The 12989-nt window shown below is 41.6% G+C and overlaps 1 protein-coding gene across 6 annotated transcripts in view; it reads right to left on the bottom strand.

Annotated features, from left to right (window-relative positions):
- Nucleotides 1–12989, bottom strand: part of pparab (peroxisome proliferator-activated receptor alpha b) — a 96839-nt gene that overhangs the window by 47308 nt on the left and 36542 nt on the right. For 5 of the 6 annotated variants that reach the window (XM_061773564.1, XM_061773563.1, XM_061773565.1 and 2 more), the window contains one exon: nucleotides 3586–3673. The gene's annotated coding sequence lies outside the window, so the exon portion shown is untranslated. Of the gene's footprint in view, nucleotides 1–3585; nucleotides 3674–9673; nucleotides 9846–12989 lie in introns of all 6 variants that reach the window. The other variant, XM_061773568.1, reaches the window with a different exon arrangement.

Genomic DNA, 12989 nt, shown 5'->3' with positions numbered 1-12989 from the left:
CCGCTAGCTGAATATTTGATCAATGCTCTCATTGATGGCACTGTGACATCAGAGGCCTGAAGCAATGAATGACTGTGATGGCTTTTCATCAGTCCCTACTGCACGTTGAAGTAATGAAACCCACCAGCGGATGCCGAATGTTTAGCAGAGGATGCCCTTTAGACAGACAGGATGCACACTTGGGCCATTGTCTCATCACTCTTTTTACGCATTCAACTCACTTTAGACTTAAATCGCTTCAATGTGGTGTCTGCGGGTGTTTTTCTGTTCCAAAGCCAACTAAAACAGCTGAACTTTGTTTGGGGTTAATCAGAGGCACTTTAAATGGTGGCAGTTGTGCGCTGACTCCCATTTAGAGTTTGAAAGATTGGTTCATTCTGAACAGAGCCACATCCCCAGTTACAAGAGGGTGTGCACACTTGTGCAACTACTTATCTCAGCTGTTACTTCTCAAAAAGATACTCCCCCAGTAGACTTACAGGTTATATAGGTCACATTGCAAAGTCTTTTCTAAATTCCTGACATTTTTGAAGTGCTGAAAACTTGCAATGACATGTATGGCTAAAAACTAGCCCAGTGACAGCCAGCTGGACATATACTTCCTGGTATGAGGCCCGCCCGTCTATGACTGTTCGCTGGGATTGCTAGTTATTAATATCTTGGCCTAGTTCTAGCACAACTACATCGTGGAGCTACCCATCAAGCTATGCAGACAACCCAAAAACATTATCTTTCCTGAAGTGTTTTATTTGAGCTTGTGCGTGTTGTGGTGACCCATGTCGGCTTGTTGCAAGTTGGACGGCGCCACTTCCAAGTGGCCTGCGACCCGTAGCTAAGCTAGTATGTATTGGACTGTCGGTGTATCGGCGAGGTACCTAATGTACAGTCCAATGAGCTCATACTATCCCCCCCCCCCCACCCCACCCCTCAAAAGCAGGTAAACAGTGGTGAAATTCCTGCAGCAAATTGCCTTTTTTGAGTACTTTTTATCATCATTACGGAGTTCAGAATTTTGTTGTTTCTGCAACACTGACAAAATGTTTTTATTACAGCTACTAAATTACCTTTTGAGTTTGCATGCGCTCCCAGGTGGTTTTCTACGGGGACTCCGGCTTCCTCACACATTCCAAAAACCCGCATGTCAGGTTTATAGACTAAATTGTCCAGAGGCGTGAATGTGAGTGCTTGTTTTAACATCGACTGGCAACCAGTTCATGGTGTATACTTTACATTGGTTTATTGAATACTGTAGCTACTCCCTTCCGGTGGCTGCTCACCACAATCTCAATAGCAACGACATATTTTGTTAATACTACTATATTAATGCTAATCGACAAAATGGATGGTCTTTTTCTTCCCAGGAGAGCTTAATTTTCCACAGAATATGCAAGTATGTAATATATAAATATGGCTTTTTTTTTTTTTTTTTAACATCGAAAGTGCTTTGACCCAACAGCATTTTTATACAACTTTTTTTTCAGCACATTGTGATCTTGGTCAAGAAAAAAAAAATACAAAAATGGTGAAAAGAAGGCATAGTATGAAATGATGAGGTCAGAAAGTGGTGTGTACGTGTGTGTTGTGTTTATTTTCTGTAATCACATTTTTGTATGGGAACTTTTATCGTTATTACTGTTCGCATTTTCGTTGTTCAATGAATGTTTATATTAATGCATTGTGAATGTGTAGTTTATCTTATGGGGGGGAAAAATAAATCACATTTACGACAGATAATTATGCAAATACTTTTAAATCCCAGTCAAAAGACTTTGGAAGGATGAGTCAACAGCAAAATAAAATAAAATAGAACAAAACAAACATACATGTTAATAGTCATACTTTTTCAAATAATTGATAAACACAAATTCATTTTCATACCTTTTATTAAAATCTCAAGCAAAAAAATAATAATCCCAACCATTTGCAAACCTCATGGTGAAGTGTCGGTCGCCATGACGGGTAGCGTCAAGTCCGCCTGGTGACGTATTGCTGCCCTTCAGGGAAGGCAGTAGGTTGTATAGTTATCTTCTGATTGGGCAACATCACTACCCTGAAACCACACAACCTACTACCTCACCCCGTACGAACATCAGGAAGGCTCACGGACATGCAACTAAAATTAATCAAACAGCAATGAAAACATCATGGGGTGAAGCAACAAACGCTCCAGCACAAGAAGGTCACCGAGTGCAAAGTAGCTAAAAGTGCAGTTACAATGAACCCCCACACGGGGGTGCTGCAGTTTAAAGAACGTCATCAATGGTCCTGTGGAGGTCCAATCATCAGATGACATTACAGTCACTTCAGGAAAGACAGTAAGTTGTATAGTTATCTGACAGGAAGGGTGTGACCCTAAAACTATACAACCTACTACCTCACCCCAAAGGACAGTCTGGCAACATTCAGTCCTTCCGCAGATTCACACTGCTCACCCGCTTTGACACACAAAAACATTTTTACTGTACACATGTCCTGTAATTAAATGACATTTTTTAGGCTGATTACATTTTAAGACCTCTCCTTCTATATGTGACCAGCAGGACTAGCCGGTATGGGCTCACTGTTATCATATTGCAAGAAATCCTGCAATTACTGTTTTGATATACAGTTGTGCCTTGACTTACAAAAACATACTGTAATACCATAATTAAGTGTAAAGAATTAAAATAGTTTGTGCTTCATGATTTAATGTATTCATTTTGCGGCTCCTTGTGGTGTGCGCACGTTGACCAACTATCCATCCATCCATTTTCTGAGCCGCTTCTCCTCACTAGGGTCGCGGGCGTGCTGGAGCCTATCCCAGCTATCATCGGGCAGGAGGCGGGGTACACCCTGAACTGGTTGCCAGCCAATCGCAGGGCACATACAAACAAACAACCTTTCGCACGCACGGTCACACCTACGGGCAATTTAGAGTCTTCAATTAATGCATGTTTTTGGGATGTGGGAGGAAACCGGAGTGCCCAGAGAAAACCCACGCAGGCACGGGGTGAACATGCAAACTCCACACAGGCGTGGCCGGGGATTGAACCCGGGTCCTCAGAACTGTGAGGCTGACGCTCTAACCAGTCGGCTACCGTGCCGCCTGTTGACTACCATATTCAAATTAATTGAGATGTACCTGTACACCAAGAAGATTGTCACACACTCAGCTGCAGTAATAATTTTTCTTGTGATATATTGTTACAATGTCTGGCTACATGTGTTGCTGCATCATTTGTGTTCAAATACCGATTTATATACATTCGATACCAGATTTGTTAGTCAGTCTATGGAATTTTGCATTGTGTGTTAGAACTAGTGCCCTGCGATTGGCTGGCAACCAGTTCAGGGTGTACCCCGCCTCCTGCCCGATGACAGCTGGGATAGGCTCCAGCACGCCCGCGACCCTAGTGAGGAGAAGCGGCTCAGAAAATGGATGGATGTGTTAGAACTAAAATGGAAAGTGAACAGAACTGGTTCAAATATCTCAAGTAGTAAGAGTCATAAGTCCCAACTGTCACATCAGTCAAAACTAGCTTTGCTGTATTTGCCATTACAGTACTGTGACTGCTCACTTGGTATGCTTCACAATGTGTTTCTCACCTTCTCTGCACAATGAAGCTGGGACACATCATGGCGGAACGTCGACGTAGCACAGCAGCAGGCCACAGGAGAAAACCATCTTTTACCGCTACAAAAAGACAATGAAAATAACTCATCATAAGGTAGGTGGAGTGGTGTGGAAACATCTTCTGTTTGATAATTGATGACCATCACGTTACACTGTTAGAATACAACCACAAGAAAGTCAGAATATATTGTTTGTATATGCTAAAATGTTAAGTAAAAACATTTCCCATTGTAAAAGAATGGCAGCCCTAAAAAAAAAAAATAGTGACCACATTAAATAATCAATCAGCTTTAGTGCTCTCCATAACTAAGTTAATGTATTGGATGTCAGCTTACCAACTGATGACATTTGCTCAATTCTATTTTGAAATTGTACTCGACTACAGGGCATAATGTGAAATCCTTATTGAGCTACATAAGCATTTTCTGTACTCAGCTATTAGGATATACTGTATCTTACCAACTGTTAGCATGTTAGCAACTGGATCAGTTCTCATTCGAAATAGTAACTGACTACATTCACCTCAATCTAAGCAGGCTTTTACCACAATTTGCACCTGTTCCATGACTTTCCTCAATTTTAACATTATGAGTTTTAGCATGTTTTTGTGTGCGTTTTTTAATGCTAGATGTTAAGCATGTCATCTGTTATCACTGTTAAGACTTTCCATTTTTCCGTGAGCGTTTTGGAGCAGTCATAAACAAGCTCAAAGACGATTAAACACATATAAAGAGGTACAATACTGAAAATTTATTGAGCTTCCAGATTTATAAAACTGTGCTGCATCATACTAAGAGCCCTTACATGGAATTAATGATACAAACTTAGTTACCTTCAACCACAATCCTAAAAATATTGTTAAATACCTGTAACAATCTCAACCGAAGAGTTATATTAATAAAGGCCCCCATTCATCCATTTTTTATAGTGCTTGTCCTCAAAAGGGTCATGGCTGAGTTGGAGCCATCCAAGCTGACTTTGGCCAGAGGTGGCTTACACCCTGGACTGGTCCCCAGCCAACCACAATTTTAAAAGTGTCTCATTAGTTGTACCTAATGCTGTGTCCCGTGTGCATGTTACGGTGTCTCGCAGTCCTCGGAAACACACTAAGGTCAACTTTGTCAGCAAATACATCAGTAGGCCCACGTCACAATGCACAAAGAGCATGTAATGTCTCTGGCCTGCCGCACACTAAGCGATGCGACCAAATGCTACTGAGCTGTCACGCAGTGTGTAGGGTTCTGAAACTAGTTTTCATGACTAGCCGACTGTCGGACACTAGTTTTGTTAAGATTTGTATCACAGATGAACGGTGTCACAATGCCGCAGATGTAACAGCCCATCCAAAATGTGTCCTATCACACGAGCTTTAACAAAAATTATAGTTTCAGGTACAAATTGATGTCCGTATGTTGTATTTTAAAATAATACATAAATTTCATATGTACCTTAGGCTAAAAAGCGAGGTATGTAAAGTCTTTCACCAAAATACACGCGAGTACAGTCAATGAATGGTGCAATCATGGCCATGAGCCTGAAATAGCCACACACTTCTGTATTTCTTGCCTGTTTCCTCGCTTTGAATTATTATAATATAGCTACAGTGGCCAGAGAAATCAGCTTCTTCCTTGACAATTGTGCCACGTTTGTGGTTAAAAAAAAAAATCAAAAAATTGATGTGGCACCTCAAAATGTTGTTTGTGTCGCAGATTTGGTAATGTGTGTGAGGGTCAATCACCAGGTGTGCGGGTGTAAGTTGCCAACTGTAATTTGTTTGCGATTTTCCAGTTCAGTCGCGTTCTCGCTCGGTGATGAGAGGATGGTAAGTGCGCCCAGGCATGCTCACACTGTGGACAGAGTCGGATGTTAGTGTGGACAGAGTCGGATGGTAAGTGCGCCCTGGCATACTCACACTGTGGACAGAGTCGAATGGCATTTTGACGACTTGAACATACTGTTCTTTGGGTGAAAGAGAGACCAAGCAGGGTGGTAGAATCGACATAATTAAATGAGAATTGCATGGTTGTGGATGACCACAATATATCCCACCAGACATCATCTGGATTTTGTCATGCTCACGTGACAAGTAACATGCCGTCAATACAGGAGCAAACTGGAAGTTGGTTGGGCTGGCGACGGGAGTCGGAAAATTGCCACCACATTTGATCCTGTGGTCCTAATTGACTTTCAAGTTGTTCCAATTTGAAAACATTTTTTTCTCCCCAAAGGAAATTATCAAATTAATTTGTTCCAGGGTCGATTTTTTGCCGTCATAAAATGTCTAGTAACTTTTTACAGGCAAATTTTTCAGCAACACATTTCTCATTCATAATTGTCATAAAAGTAGAAAAAAAAAATTTGTATACTAAAAATGAATAAAGATAAAATAAAATTACTCATGCTTTGAAGACACAGGTTATGGGCAGTAAAATTGTCCAAAATATGCCATGCTAGTCATTAGCCATTACGCTTTCGGCTTAACCTATTCACATTAGCATGTGCAATTGCTTTTTAATGAATTGTATTGATGATGGGTGTAGTGGTTCATTCTCCTGACATCTCTTTGCCATTACTGGAAATCAATGTGTTAAAATCGCACAAAACATGGCCAAACAAATACTGGTGCTAACTAAGCTGAAGGCTCATAAGATTTGTGAGACAGTTTGAACTCTGACTTTTTTGGCCTATCTTACAATTTTGGTCTCTAAATTGTACTACTTCTGGAGGACATGGGCTCCTCGGTTTACGACGGTACCGACATACAACGGTAACGGCAATGAACTAGTTTGTGAAGCGACGTAAGAATATGTAGTCATGCAGCACAAAAAGGTACGAGCCAACCACCGCTAGTTGAAACGTATTGTAATTCCTTCACAAGTGGTCAAGGATAGCCACAGCTGCCGGTGCACTCTCAAAAGCTTTATTGAACAACTGTAAATATGCACGTTCATACAAGAGCTACTCAACTCACGCCAAGTCACTCAACGAGACGGGCTACCCTGAGCTACCAACAGCCAACTGCCAACAGCCAAGTAGACAACAAGAATACTTGCACCTAAAATGCACATTAGCGTCAAGTTGCATTATTAATTTTACTGTCTAAATATGAACTATCAATTTTTATCCTATTACTTGATTATAGTGACAGATTATGCCGCATTCCAATTTAGGTACAAATTCGGACCTTTGAGTGTCTGATTGTTGATCATACAGTAGATATTTTAAAGCAGACATCTCATATTTAATTGTCATCATGCAAAAGAGCCACAGTCTATGCTTCATTTGGGAAGGTCGAGGCATGCGGTCCCATCAGGCTGCTGACTAAACATCGCTCATTCTAATATAGTACCTGGCTCACAGTCTAGTCTGGCCGACGGTCTGCTTTCAAGTGAAGCCAGTTGCTATCATCCAGTAAAAGGAAAATGTTGCACGCATATACATGAATGCAAGTTGCACAAGCGCACTACAGTCTAAAAAACACCTTTGCTATGAGCGGTTCTTGGAAGTGTGCAAAGTCAGCACGATGGCTCAGACATGTGAAAGTGGAGAGGTTGTAACCGATAGCTGCTTTGGCCGGGCACCTCCGCGAGCAGCTGACGACCTACTTTCTTTCAGCACCTCGATGTCTCATAATGTCACACAAACGTGCAATGGTAGCGACATCTGAATGCGCCACACACGACGCAAAAGCACAACAACTCCATCAGCGCTTCAGGCGGCCTCCATACAAGAGACTGGCACGGTTTAAAAAGCCACTTTAATTCAACCACAGTTAAGTCTAAGTGCTATCGATCAATACTCGGTCTCCGTGCAGTGATAGGACAAAGTGAAGTGCTCTAACCTTGTAATGTGATCTATGGGCTTCTTTGGTCAGTGTTGTGGGTAGCGTAGCATCTGGATGTTTAGATGGAACAGGTCCAAAACATCCTGAACCCATGTTGTACTTTGCTATCACAACCAAATTAAATAGGTCCAAATGTTCATTGGCTTTGGAGCCTGGCCCTCCACAGTGGAGCCTCTAAAGTCTTCAGAGTTTGAACCACCGCTGTGCTTGATATCACACGAGATATCAGAATACTGCACGAGAGCTCAGTTCTGAGAGTAGTAAGGGATAACTCTGCTGGTTTTCCATTTTCTTTGGATTTTTGTGGCTTGTTGGTGAAAAACCAAAGCTGCATCACCATAAGGGCAATTGCTTGTTATTAAGTTAAGGTAGTTTTATTCACTTTTTGATACGTTTTAGAATGTTTAAAAAAAAGGGACAAGATGCCATCATCATTGTTGTTTATCATAAATATTCTGTTTTAACGTCCCAACGTGAAACAGCCAGTAACTTAAATTTTACACGTGTACGACAGTTAAGAATGTTAAACTGTTGCATAAAACCAATGACAGTTTAGGGCAGCAACGATTAATTGAATAGTTCAAATCATTTGACTACAAGAAAGAGGTAGAAGCTAAATCTATGCCTCGAACCTTTGCCGGGATAATTTTTACACAGACTAATGTTACGTTACATTATGTAATGGCATGCAGCCCCTCAGAGTAGAAAGGGTTGCTGGTGCAATGACAATCACTTCACACTGAACAAAGAATGTGCAATGTGACCCACAACAGCACGCAGATGATGGCCAACACAAGGTAACGTAACTAAATGTTAATTAATCGATGGGAAAAATATTCTATAGTTGCAGCCCTAATGTGTATACAGTACATTTGAATGTTAGTTGTGTGATGGTGCAGACAGAAGGAATCCAGATAGACAAAGTGAAGCATTTGGAAAGCTTAGCTCCTCTGCAGGAACCCGAGAGTAGCACACTAGACATGAGCCATCTATTTATACCAGGCCCAGAGGGGAAGGTGGTGATGGTGGGGAGTACAGGAGTGAGGGAGGAGAAGCAGCATGTGCAGCATGGTCCTGTTACACATGTGAAGGAGGAGTAGGGGGTGGGGGTTTGGCGAGCCACAGGGGGATTGCTCGCAAAGTCAGACAGGCTGACCTCTCAGTCACCTACCTACATGAGGAAGATATGATTCAGCTTCGAGCAAATGTGCGAGAAAATCCAAATTATTTTAGTGTACATGCATGAAGCGCAGACACGCACGCACACACAGCTAAAGCGAGCTAACGGTCGAACAGAGATGAACCGACCCCCAGCAGCTTACCCTCCCGACCAGCAGGGTCGTAAACATGCCAGGTGAAGAGGGCTGGCTTAGACCGAGCTAGCATGTCCCTCTGCGGCCCCACAGCCACATCTTTGGAGTTAAAAAAAAAACTACGAAAAACGAGCCCGATGATTATAATGACAGGGCACGCGGTGGGGGTCACACCAGACCACTCAGGCAGCCCAGCCTTGGCAGCTGTTTCTCATCTCTCACACGCTGCGTACAGTCACATGTACATAAAGACTCTTGACACGCAATTGTGCGGGATGCAAACAAGGGAGTGTGGAGCATACAATACAGTTTGCAATACTATTATTTGTAAAAGGCGTGTAAACCTGGACACCAACATGTAAGAGGAATGGCCACAAATACGACAGCAGGAAAAATTACAGCGCCCTCTCTTCAAATTCCTCTGTGCTAAAATTCTCATTTCTAATAATAATGCATAATTTGTTCTAAAACCAAAGGCGATACAGCAAGGCCACTTGTTGCTAGGCAAAATTCATGCTGCCACTGCCTCTCAGGCCAATGAGAACACTCAGCTGGTTGGCTGCAAACTAGGAAGTCAGGAACTGGCTTCCAAAAGCAGCAACTAAGGATGACCACATTTACACGTATGTATTTTTCCAATAATTTATGTCCTGTATTTATTGTAATATAAGAGATGAGTCAGAAAAGTTCCAGGACTGGCGTCTTAAAATATATATTTTAAACCCAAACTACAAGTTTGTTCCTTGAATGTGGGCCACACAATCAACCAGCTGGCTTCATTCAGTGTGCGAGAAGAGGCGAGAGTTGTTGCAGAACAACTCGCGGCTGCTCACAATGCCCCGAGCATCTGGCAGTTCCTGGCCAAGAAGAAAATTGCAATGCTGGAGCAACCACCCTACTCACCAGACCTGGCTCCTTATGATATTTTTTCCCCCTCTTCCAAGCTCAAGGGGGTCATCAAGAGGGCCCGTTTTTGAAGATGTCAAGATGCCTAGACCCATGGAGGATCCTTCCAGCAGTACATGAAGGCATGGCAGAGAGGGCATGGGAAAGTTCACAGACTCCAGGGGAATTGCTTGAGAAGGGGAAAAGTTATTTGTAGTTTTTAAATATTATCTTCTATGACAAGTCCTGGAACAGGTCTGACACACCTCGTACAATTAACTAATGCTAAATGATACAAATGTAGATCAGAAAAACATTGTGCTGTGAAGACCTCCTTGTATGTCGTGTTGTTAGCATTAGCGCAACATTGACTTTAAAGTTGCACAAAAGCAGACTATTACTATTTTTTTGACCCAAGATAAATTATGCATACATGTTTTTCATCCATCATAAAATACCTGAGTGGCTTATTAATTTTACAGACAGTGGTTACCTTATTCTCACATTTGCATGACTATGAGAACACACACACACACACACAAACGGATTATCTGTATTTCCAATGGGAATTTTGACACTAACAAACCAAGAGGTCGGCCAGCATCCTGCAACAGATAATTTTCAACTTCATTACTACCACTTTATCTTATGTAAATGCCCCAACAGAAATGTAGTTTAGTTGGTGGTGCATAAGGAAAGAAGATATTTTTTAGTGCATTATTTGCTCTATCATGTGTTTATCAGAGGAAGAAGTCACGTCTACATGCTCATCTTTGCCTGCAGAGTCTCACTCAGTGAGCTCGGGCAGTGCCCCATTGAGCTGCATCTGTCGCCTGCTATATTTAGCGGGCGCGTCAGATAGCGCTGCAGACCGCTGTGTATATAAACTTGAGCTGACAGACACGACGCTGAAGCGGGCAGACCAGCGTCGTTGCCCGTCTGTAACCTTGAAGAGCTGATTGCCGTTCCGTTTCCGTCGAGGGTTAGCTAGCAGCTACGTGGCCTAAGCATGCAGCTCGAGCTAACCGCAGCAAGGGCTGCTATTGCGACGCTTGGCAGCAGCCTCTGCCTCCGGGCCTGCTGCCAAAATCAAACGCAATACAAAGTAATGTACTCTGATTAAGCCATTTTCATAATCCCCCCCACTGTGCGTTGGACAAGGTTTGTGGATTTGAACTTGGCGTCACGTCGTTGCACACTTGTGCCTACGCGCGTGTGCGTCATTGCCACGAGGCAGTCGGCGCGATATGTTACATGTTGCATGCCATCTGCTCGCTATAGGGTGATGGTTCAAGCTCACAGATATGCCCCAGAAACACCGTGCTTACGCAAAAAAACATTCATAATTCATTCCATCAACACAATATGGACGCCGCAGCACCCCATATGCGCACATAGAGCTCCAATATGGAGCCAAAGGCGACATTCTGACCCGCAAATGAAGCCATTGAGCTTGAGATGGGCCGACCTTAGTAGCTCTTGAGGCGGGGAACTTTGAACATTTTAACAGTATATACAGTACAGTGAAGCCTCCAAAAGTAGTCAGCAAATGTTCTGTTACTTATTTTAAAACGCGTGTCATAAAACAAATGATCTTGTAAGACTTCAGCTCAGTGAGCTTCGAAAGAATTACTCCGCAAATGGGAGTAGAGATTGTAACCAATTTACTTACTGTGATTTATGAAGGAAAGCCTGGCTGCTGAGTACTGTATATGAGCAATACAGTGGTGCCTTGAGATATGAGTGACCCATTTTTGGTTATTTTTTCACTTTGACTTGCGAGCAAAGGATTTGCAATACGAGCGCTGTATTGATGGCAGGAACGCAACTCAACTCGTTTTACAACAGGCACTGGTTTGGCAGGTAGTGAATAATTCTTAAAAAAAAATAAAGAGGCTTCACTCAGTTTATTTTCCCTCCGTTAATTTTACTGTCAAACCAAACAAAAAACTAAGAATTACACATTTTTTATTTAAAACAACCACAGATTTGCCTTAGGTACGTTTGTTTAGCTTAACGATAACAAATAATGCAAAGCACCATAGACGGCTTATGAAACAATACCCCCAGGTGTATATTTTCTTTATCCTCTACAGCTAACAATTTTACTGCAGCTTATTGCAGGACACTTTTCATGTATACAGTATATCCCTCTCATTATGCTATTGCCCCCAGGTGTGTACAACAGAAGGAGCACCACTATGTCCAATGAATTCACGCAAAAAAAAAAAAAAGTCAAAAAAGTTTTAAAAAATTATTACACAGTACAGAGTGCAAGTTCTCTTATTAAAAACACTACAATTTTTTTATTTTTTTGGGAGGCTGAGATGTTGGAATGGTCATTTCAATTGATTTCAATGGAGAAAGATTATGAGTGCTTTGACTTATGAGCATGGTCACGGAACAAAAAAACTTGTATCTCAAGGCACCTCTGTACACTGATTAATTACATGTTTTTTTAATGCTCTTCAATATACTTACTCTGATGCAACAACACTTCCAGTATTACTTGCACCCGTTAGTCATACGTTCTTCAGAGGATTATTCTTTTTTTCATTATTTAAATTTTACTTATTTTATGTCCTTAAAGAATGAGTACTTTTACTTTATTTTAATGTAGTTTTTTTATACTATGTAAATTCAATCTTTTGCACATTTCCAAAAGGATTCTGGGAACTTCAAAAAGACTAATCCAAAAATAATTTCCAGATGGGAAAAGAGAATGAGCACAAACAATTCCGGAGATAGAACTTTCCCCCAAAAATCATTAATATAGCAAAAACTGTTTGTAATTATAAGCTCTTAATTTGACATCTTACAGTGTTTCCAGTGAAAAGATTCAGCTAAAAAAATTTTTTCAAACACAAATTATAATAATTTGGGGCATAACTACATGCAAACATGTTGAGTATAGAGTGCCAATAAAACCACCCATTATCATCTTCGTCAAGGCAAAATTTCTTTCCCTAATGTTAAGAATGTATCTTGTCACTTTTCCACCAAGCTTCACTCTCCTACGCACGCACACACACAAACCATTCCCTCATTTTAACTCAACTTTAACCCAGGGCAACTGATCTAAAACGAAAAGAATTAGCAACATTTTTCAAAGATAAGACACTATGTTAAATATTTAAGAGGCCAACTCCTTCCTCACATACATTATCTATGGAAAAAAAAAACAACAACTTGTGACTTTTTGGCAAGAGACACACTGCAGTGCAGAGAAGTTGGGAGGATCCAAGTAACATCTGCACATGTAATCAAACGCCTGGCACTTAAGCCAAGCTTGCTGGAGGCTGAGGGGCGGAGCCCGAGGTTAGCGAGTGCACGG

Source organism: Phyllopteryx taeniolatus, chromosome 5, assembly GCF_024500385.1.
Source record: "Phyllopteryx taeniolatus isolate TA_2022b chromosome 5, UOR_Ptae_1.2, whole genome shotgun sequence".
Classification (NCBI taxonomy): Eukaryota; Metazoa; Chordata; class Actinopteri; order Syngnathiformes; family Syngnathidae; genus Phyllopteryx; species Phyllopteryx taeniolatus.
The sequence above is the reverse complement of the archived record's forward strand: the minus strand, read 5'-3'. Positions and strand labels throughout refer to the sequence as shown.